The following is a 9976-nucleotide window of genomic DNA, read 5'->3' as shown; positions in this document are numbered from 1 at the left end:
ACATAGAGAGACAGCCAGCGAGAGAGGGAACACAAGCAGGGGGAGTGGGAGAGGAAGAAGCAGGCTCATAGCAGAGGAGCCTGATGTGGAGCTCGATCCCAGGACGCTGGGATCACGCCCTGAGCCAAAGGCAGACACTTAACGACTGTACCACCCAGGCGCCCCACGGGTCTTGTTCTTTTTTTCCAAGACACCCTATGTCTTTCAGTTGGAGCATTTGGTCCATTTATATTCAGAGTAATTATTGATAGAAATTTAGTGCCATTTTGTAACTTGTTTTATCATTGTTTCTGGAGATATTTTCTGTTCCTTTCTAGTCTTCATTGCTTTTTATCTGCCTTTCCCACTCAATATTTCTTGAAGAGTGGGTTTAGTGGTCATGACCTCCTTCATTTTTGTTTGTCTGGGAAACTCTTTATCTCACCTTCTATTCTGAATGACAGCCATGCTGGATAGAGTATTCTTGGCTGGAGACTTTTCCCATTCAGCACATTGAATATATCATGACATTCTCTTCTGGCCTGCCAAGTTTCTGCGGAGAGATCTGCTGCTAACCTTATTTGTCTTCCCTTGTAATTTAGGGACTTCTTTTGTCTTGCTGCTTTTAGGATTTATTCTTTATCTCTATATTTTGCAAATTTAGCTACAATATGTCTTGTTCTTGGCCTGCTTTTGGTGATTTTGATGGGAATTCTTTATGCCTTGTGGATTTGGATGTCTGTTTCCTTCCCCAGATTAAGGTAGTATTTGGGTGTAATTTCCTCCAATAAACCTTCTGCCCCCTTTTCCTTCTCTTCTTCTGGGACTTCTATGATATGATGGTTATTGCATTTTATGGAGTCACTGATTTCCCTAAGTCTACATTCCTGATCCCCCAATATTTTTCTTTCCCTCCTTTTTTCAGCTTCATTATTTTCCATAATTTTATCTTCTATGTCACTTATTAATTCTCTTGTTTCTTCCATCCCTGTGTCATTATGTACCATTGGCTCCTGCATTTTTTGTTTCAGCCTGACTAGTTTTTAGGTCTTTTATCTCTGTGGTAAGGGACTCCCTGGTGTCTATGCTTTTCTCAAGCCCAGCTAGTATCCTCTTGATTGTTGCTTTAAATTCTGGATTAGGCATATTACCTATATCTCTTCAATTAGATCCCTGATGGGGCCTATCCTTGTTCTTTCTTTTGGGATGAATTCCTCTGTCTTGGCATTTTTTTCTAGGTCTCTGTCTTCTTCTATGTATCAGGAAAGCCTGTTATGTTTCCTGCTTCTGAGAGTGATGACTTTATAAAGAAAAGATCATATATTATCCAGAGCCTAATATTTCAGGAATTGTCTCTGGTGTATGCTGTGTACACTCTGCTGCTTTGTTTTGGCTGCTCTTTCCCTTAGGTCAGTCCTCTGCAGAGTTTTTCCTATCCTGTAGTGTGGAGTGTTTGGATCTTGGCCAGAGGGCAGCTGGTTTTAACTAGGTGTGCTCTGGTCTGCTTGTTAAAGGAGACCCAATGTTGTTTCCACTAGAACTGAAGCTTTGCAGTACTCTATGGTTGCTAGATGGGTGTGTGAGGGGGAGGGAGGCTGTGCTGGTCTTCTGGGGAGGGGCCTGCCGCACTGGTTCTGAGGCACACTTGCCCCAGAAAATCAGTACCTGCAGAGCACAGTGAGCAGGGTTTGGTGTAAGCAGTTTAAGCTGCCAGTGTTGTGTTGTGCTGGTTACTGATATTAGTTTATGCTGAAGAGTAGGGAGAGAAATGGCCCCAGCCAGGTCCCTTGTCATTCGAGAGGGGAATTCATGCCCACAGTTGTCTGGAAAGCCCCCCCCACAAGAGAACAAACAATCTCCTTTCCTGTATCCCAGGCATCCCTCAGATCCCTGCCTTCACCCTGTCTGTGTCTGCACTGTCTTCCTGCCCAGCAGCACTGTGCAACTCTCTTCCCTCCCAGGCAGTCCAGCTGAGCTTTAAAACTCCAAACTTAAAATAAAAAAACAGCCCCCCAAGAAAAAAATCCCCCCAAAGCCCATCAAAAACTCTAAATTTTAGGGACTTGGTATTGTGCAGATCCATGCTGCTCCTTTGTGGGGTGGGTCTCATCATGCAGGGACTGATGAAGGTTTGTCCCAGAAGGGCAGTTGCACCAAAGCACAGGGATGTGGAGTTTGGAGTAAAGTGCAGCAAAGAGTTGGCTTCCAGGTTAGCTGCCCTCAGTAGGTGTCTCTGTACTTATGCTGAAGAGTGGGAAAGGGTAATGGCATGTGCCAGCTCTTTTGTCCCCAGAGAGGCAATGCCACCTGTCCTAGATTTGGTCAAAGAAGGCAGAACCATCCCTCCCAGTGTGTCCAGGGGATTCTCAGATTGTGCCATCTGCTCCCAGGCTATCTGTCCTCCTCCACAGTAGCACTGCAGTGCCCTCAGGGCTCCACACTGGCCACACCACAAATGTCTTAAACTTCAGTGTTTGAGCCTCACTGGTTGTAAAAACTCACTAAAATCAGTCTCTCTTGTTTTCCCAGTCAATGGCTTTGGGGAAGTGTTTTCCTTGTGGGATCCCCTGTGTGCTCCTCTCTCTCTCTCTCTCTGTCCTCTTTTTATGAAAAGGACTTCCTCCCCTCCACAGCACCAGCAATCCATTTCTCCCCCAAATCACATCTCTGCACCTCCTACCTTCCATGATATGGCCTCTTATCTCCCTCTAGCTGTTTCATTCTTCTACATGTTGCTGTCCAGTTTTCCCAATACCATTTGTTGAAGAAACTGTCTTTTCCCCATTACATATTCTTTACTACTTTGTTGAACACTGATTGACCATGTAATTGTGGGTTTAATTTGTGGTTTTCTATTCTGTTCCATTGATCTATGTGTCTATTTTTGTGACACTACCATACTGTGCTGATTACTTCAGTTTTGTAACATAATTTATAATTCCTCCAGTTTTGTTTTTCTTTTTCAAGACTGCTTTGGCTATTTGAGGTCTTTTGTGGTTCCATACATGTTTTAGAATTGTTTGTTCTAGCTCTGTGAAAATTGCTGTTAGCATTAAGGTAGGGATTTCATTAAATGTTTGGGTTCTATAGAAATTTAACGATGTTTGTTCTTCCAACTCATGAGCATTGAATGTCTTTACACTTTTTTGCATTGTCTTGAATCTCTTTCATTGATGTTTTATAGTTTTCAGAGGTTTTTTTTTCACCTACTTGGTTAAATATATTCCTAGATATTTTATTATATTTGGTACAAGTATAAATGGGATTGTTTTCTTAATTTCACCTTCTGTTTGTTCATTATTAGTGTATAGCAATCCAACAGATTTCTATACTTTGATTTTGTATCCTGAAATGTTACTGAATGCAGTTATCAATTCTAGTAGTTTTTTTGTGAAGTCTTTAAGGTTTTCCATATATAGTACCAAGTCATCTGCAAATAGTGAAAATTTTACTTCTTCCTTACTAATTTGGATGCCTTTTATTTCTTTTTGTTGTTGAATAGCTGTGGCTAGGACTTCTAGTACTATGTTGAATAGAAGAGGAAAGTCGACATCGTTGCCTTGTTCCTGACCTTACGGTAAAAGCACTTAGGTTTTTCCCATCGAATATGATGTTTGCTGTGGGTTTTCCATAGATGGCCTTCATTATGTTAAGGTATGTTCCCTCTAGACCTACTTTGTTGAGGGTTTTTATCATGAATGGATATTGTACTTCATCAAATGCTTTTTCTTTTCTAATGAAATGGTCATATCATTTTTATCCTTTTTCTTATTGGAGATATGTATCGCCCTGATTGATTTGCAGCTATTGAACCACATTTGCAACCTGGGAATAAATCACACTTGATCACAGTAAATGCTTTTTTTTAAACGTATTGTAGGATTTGGTTTGGCAGTATTTCGTTGAGGATTTTTGCATCTACGTTCATTGGAGATACTGCCTGTAGTTCACTCTCTCTCTCTCTCTCTCTTGTGTCTTTATCTGGTTTTGGTAACAGGGTGATAATGGCCTCACAGAATGAATTTGGAAGTTTCCTTCCTCTTCTACTATTTTGGAATAGTTTAAGAGGAATAGGTATTAACCCTTCTTTAAATGTTTGGTGGAATTTGCTTGTGATTCCATCTGGTCCTACGCTTTTGTTTGTTGGGAACTTCTTGATTACTGATTCAATTTCATTGCTGGTAATTGGTCTGTTCAAATTTTGTATTTCTTTCCTGATTCAGTTTTGGTAGTTCATATGTTTCTAGGAATTTTCCATTTCTTCTAGGTTGTCTAATTTGTTGGCATATAATTTTAATACTTTCTTACAATTTTTGTATTTCTTTTGTGCTGGTTGTTGTCTCTCCCCTTTCATTCAAGATTTTGTTTATTTTGGTTCTCTTTCTCTCTCTCTCTCTCTTTTTTTTTTGATGAGTCTGGATAAAGTTTTATCCATTTTGCTCATCTGTTTAAAGGACCAGCTCCTGGTTTCATTGATCTGTTCTACTATTACTAATTTTTTCTTTTAGTTTCTATATTATTTGTTTCTGCTTTAATCTTTGTAATTTCCTTCCTTCTGCTGGTTTGGAGTTCTGTTTGTTGGTCTTTTTCTAGCTCCTTTAGATGTAAAGTTAGGTTGTTTATTTGATATTTTTGTTGCTTCTTGAGTTAGGCCTGTATTGCTATAAACTTCCCTCTCAGAACCACTTTCTCTGCATCCCAAAGGTTTTAAACCATTGTGTTTTTAATTTGTATTTGTTTCTGTGCAATTTTTAAATTTCTTCTTTGATTCCTTGGTTGACTTATTTGTTGTTTAGCAGCATGTTGTTTGTGGTCTTTCCAGATTTTTTTCTTGTGGTTGACATCTAGTTTTATGTGTTGTGTCCAGAAAATATGCATGGTATGGCTGATCATTTTCAATTTGTTGAGACTTGTTTTTGGCCTAACATGTGATCTGTTCTGGAGAATGTTTCACGTGTACTTAGAATGAATGTGTATTCTACCATTTTAAGATGGAATATTCTGAATATATCTGTTAAATTTATGTGGTCCAGTTTATCATACAAATTCACATTTTCCTTGTTGATTTTTTGTTTGGATGATCTGTCCATTGATGGAGGTGGGTGTTAGAGTTCCCTGGTATTATTGTATTACTATTGATTACTTACTTCAAATTTGTTATTAACTGTTTTATGTATCTGGGTGCTCCCATATTGAGGGCATAATTATTTACAATTGTTAGATATTCTTGTTGGATCGTCCCCTTCATTACCACATAGTGACCTTCTTTGTCCTACTTTGGAGAAGATATTTACAAAGGACATACCTGATAACGGTTTAGACCCCAAAATCTATAAAGAACTTATCAAACTCAACACCTCAAAAAGAAATAATACAGTTAATAAATGGGCAGAAGGCATGAATAACCATTTTTCCAAAGAAGATATACAGTTGGCTAACAGACACACGAAAGGATGCCCAACATCACTCATCATCAGGGAAATACAAATCAAAACCATGATGAGATAGCACCTCACACTTGTCAGAATGATTAAAATTCACAACACAGGAAACAACAGATACTGGCGAGAATTGGAGAAAGGAGAACCCTCTTACACTATTGGTGGGAATGCAAACTGGTGCAGCCACTCTGGAAAACAGTATGGAGTTTCCTCAAAAAGTTACAAGTAGAACTACCCTACAGTCCAACAATTTCACTACAAGGTATTTACCTAAAAGATACAAAAATACTAATTCAAAGGGACACATGCACCTTGATGTTTATAGCAGCACTATCAACAGTAGCCAAATGATGTAAAGAGTCCAAATGTGTGTGTGTGTATCTCAGCCATAAAAAATAATGAAATCTTGACATTTGCAAGGACATGCATGGGCATAGAGTGTATTATGCTAAGCAAAATAAGCCAGAGAAATACAAATACCATATTTTCACTTATATGTGGAATTTAAGAAACAAAGCAGATGGATATAGTGGAAAGGAAAAAAAAAGAGGGGGAAGCAAACCATAAGAGACTCTCAACTATAGAGAATAATCTGAAGGTTGACGGAGGAGAGGTGGGCAGAGGATGGGCTAAGTGGTTGATGGGTAATACAGAGGGCACTTGTGTTGAGCATTGGGTGTTATATGTAAATGATGAATCACTTAATTCTACTCCTAAAAGCAATATTACACTATATGTTAACTAACTAGAATTTAAAGAAAAATCTGAAAAAAAAATGCGATGAGTCTTGTAAGCAGCATATAGAAGGGTCTTTTTCTTTTTTTAACCTACTTTGTCCCCTTATGTTTTATGATTGGATCATTTAGCTTATTTACTTTCCAAGTAATTGTTATTATATATGTATTTATTGTCATTTTTATTTGTTTTCTGGTTGTTTATTTCTCTGATCATTTCTTCTCTTGCTCTCTTTCATGGTTTGTTGGCTTTCTTTAGTGATATACTTGTATGTTTTTTTCTTTATTCTTTCCCTATCTATTACTGATTTTTAAAATTTTTTTAATTTATTCATTTGAGAGGAGAGAGTGAGCATTAGAAGGGGGAAGGGTCAGAGGGGGAGAGAGAGAAGCAGACTCCATGCTGAGCAGGTAGCCCAACACGGGGCTTGAGCCCGGGATGCTGGGATCATGACCTGAGCTCAAGGCAGACACAACTGACTGAGCAACCCAGGTGCCCCTCTATTACTGTGGTTTGTGTGTGTGTGTACATATACAATTAGTTTTGTATATAACATCTTCTGCATATAGCAGTCTATTTTAAGTTGGTTTTCATTTTAGTTGAACCCACTCTTTACTTCTTTCTCCCCAACCAGTCTAAGTATATGATATCATATTTTGCATTCTTTTATTTTGTGAATCTCTTGACCGATTTTTACAAATGCATTTATTTTTACAGCTTTTTTTGTTGTTGTTTTTTACTTTTCATACTCTTACTTATAGTCCTTCTCTTCCACTCAAAGAGTCTTTTTTACATTTTTATAAGGCTGGTTTAGTGGTTATAAAATGGAAGCAGAGGTGCACATTGGCGAGAAAGAAACTGCTCACTGAAGAAGGTGGTTTATAGAACGGCTACAGCAAATGATAAAAAACTTCAGTTCTCCTTAAAGAAGTCAGGAGTAAACATCATCACTGATATTGAAGAAGTAAATATGTTCACAAACCGAGGAACAGTGATCCACTTTAACAACCCTAAAGTTCAGACATTCCTGGCAGCGAACACTTTTACCATTACAGGTCATACTGAGACAAATCTCCTGACAGAAATGCTACCCAATGTCTTAAACCAACTCGGTGCAGGCAGTATGACTAGTTTAAGAAGACTAGCTAAAGCTCTGCCCAAACAATCTATATGGAAAAGCACTAGTTTATCAGAGAAGATGACAATGATGAAGTTTCAAATTTTGTGGATAATTTTGATGAAGCGTCCAAGAATGAAACAAACTGAATCAAGTCAACTTCTGAAGAAGATACTTGAAGAAGTTACTAGGAGCTACTATTTTAGATTATGACTGCTTTTTAAACTTTTGTTCATGGATCTAATAAAATTTACATCTCTAATATTTTAAAGCCCAAGCCCCTTGGATACTGCAGCTCTTTTCAGTTTTTGCTTATACACAATTTATTCTTTGAAGCTAATTAAACTGAAGAAGCCTGGGAATAAAATTTGAAACAAGGCTAGTAAATTTCTTTGCTTAGTATACAGTTTTATTTTTTATTTCATTGAAACTGTTTTGACACAGAAAGGAAGTTGTTTATAGAAAGCTAATCCTGGCATGTAACATGACTGGTAATCTTTGATGAAAGTTGATTAAATATTTTAAATGACAGTATAATTAAAAAAAAAAGAAAAGACAAAGAAACACTGAGACCTGATGGGGAGAAAAACTAATGACTCAGATAGTGGTGCATTTGAAGTTGTTTTTGCTATAGCTTTGGGTGGTCTCACCTTAAGGTGAGGGCAGGTAACATTTGGCTATATGTGGGGCAGTATATCATGCAAAATGAATTTTTATACTCAAAGTAACAATAGTGAGACTGTACATGTGCATGTACATACACATGTCCACTTTGGAGTGAAGGAGTGGCTGTAGTGATATTGTTTGCATCTTCAAAGCATCGTCTCTTCCTGTTTATCTATAAATAAACCTTACCCTCTCTGACCATGGGGAGACATTGAACTTGGCAGGGCCAATTTTATTTTTCCTCCAGCCAACCAGTGATTGATTGCTCCAGGGAAGGGCTCAGGACCCACACTTTGGATTCTTTTTTTTTTCTAGAGAGGGAAAGAAGGAGGAGAGGCAGAGAGAGAGAGAGGGAGAGAGAGAATCTTAAGCAGGCTCCATACCCAGCATGAAGCCCAATGCAGGGTTCGATCCTACAACACTGAGATCATGACCTGAGCTGAAATCAAGAGTCATACATTTAACTGACTAAGCTACCAAGGCACCCCTCTTTGGATACTTATAGAACAAAGTTAGGAGAAAGAAATATTTCCCCTGGGTTATTACATAGGCAGTCTGTAAGCCCACTGCTAACAATACTCAAAATCCCTGGCACCAATTCAGTCTGTTTGGAAGAATGAAGCTAAGGCAGAGAAAAGCAGAGATAAGAATCAGAGACAGTGAGGACACAAATCAATCATTTGAAACTCCAGTCAATTCTGTAGTTTGGTGACAAGACACAATACGTTTTCTTCCTTAGCTTAAGCTGTTTTTTTAATAATTTTTTTTATTATATTAGTCACCATACAGTACATCCCTAGTTTTTTATGTGAAGTTCCATGACTCATTACTTGTGTATAACACCCAGTGCACCATGCAAAACGTGCCCTCCTTATTACCCATCACTGGTCTATCCCATTATCCCAACCCCACTCCCCTCTGAAGCCCTCAGTTTGTTTCCCGGAGTCCAGAGTCTCTCAGGGTTCATTCCCCCTTCTGTTTACTTCCCCTTTCTTCTTACCTTCTTCTCCTACTGATCTTCCTACTTCTTATGTTCCATAAATGAGTGAAACCATATGATAATTGTCTTTCTCTGCTTGACTTATATCGCTTAGAATTATCTCCTCCGGTCCCATCCATGTTGCAGCAAATGTTGAGGACTCGTTCTTTTTGATGGCTGAGTAATATTCCATCGTATATATGGACCACATCTTTTTAATCCAGTCATCTGTTGAGGGGTATCTCAGCTCCTTCCACGATCTAGCTATTGTGGACAATGCTTCTATGAACATTGGGGTGCATATGGCCCTTCTGTTCACTACGTCTGTATCTTTGGGGTAGATAGCCAGTAGTGCAATGGCTGGATCATAGGGTAGCTCAATTTTTAACCTTTTAAGGGACATCCACACTGTTTTCCAGAGTGGCTGTACCAACTTGCATTCCCACCAACAATGTAGGAGGGATCCCCTTTCTCCACATCCTCTCCAACAATTGTTGTTTCTTGCCTTATCAATTTTTGCCATTCTAACTGGCATAAGGTGGTATCTCAGTGTGGTTTTGATTTGAATTTCCCTGATGGCTAATGATTTTGAACATTTTTTCATGTGTCTGTTAGCCATTTGTATGTCTTCATTGGAAAGGTGTCTGTTCATATCTTCTGCCCATTATATGATTTGTTTATATGTTTCTTGTGTATTGAGTTTGAGAAGTTCTCTGTAGATCTTGGATACCAGTCTTTTATTGGTAGTGTCAACTGCGAATGTCTTCTCCCATTCCATGGGCCACCTCTTAGTTTTTTTGATTGTTTCCTTGGCTGTGCAGAAGCCTTTTATCTTGATGAAGTCCCACAAGTTCATTCTTTCTTTTGTTTCTCTTGCCTTTGGAGACGTATCATGAAAAAAGTTGTTGTGGCCGATGTCAAAGAGGTTGCTGCCTATGTTCTCCTCTAGGATTTTGATGGATTCCTGTCTCACATCGAGGTCTTTCATCCATGTGGAGTTTATCTTTGTGTTTGGTGTGAGAGAGTGGTCAAGTTTCATTCTTTTGCATGTAGCTGTCC

The 9976-nt window shown here is 38.6% G+C and overlaps 1 pseudogene; it reads left to right on the top strand.

Annotated features, from left to right (window-relative positions):
• The first annotated feature begins 6979 nt into the window (after positions 1 to 6979).
• LOC121100304 lies at positions 6980 to 7421 on the top strand (annotated as a pseudogene).
• Positions 7422 to 9976: the final 2555 nt, after the last annotated feature.

Source organism: Ursus maritimus (genome assembly GCF_017311325.1).
Source record: "Ursus maritimus isolate PB19 chromosome X unlocalized genomic scaffold, ASM1731132v1 scaffold_X1, whole genome shotgun sequence".
In the NCBI taxonomy this organism is placed as follows: Eukaryota; Metazoa; Chordata; class Mammalia; order Carnivora; family Ursidae; genus Ursus; species Ursus maritimus.
This window is presented reverse-complemented; position numbering and strand designations above follow the sequence as displayed.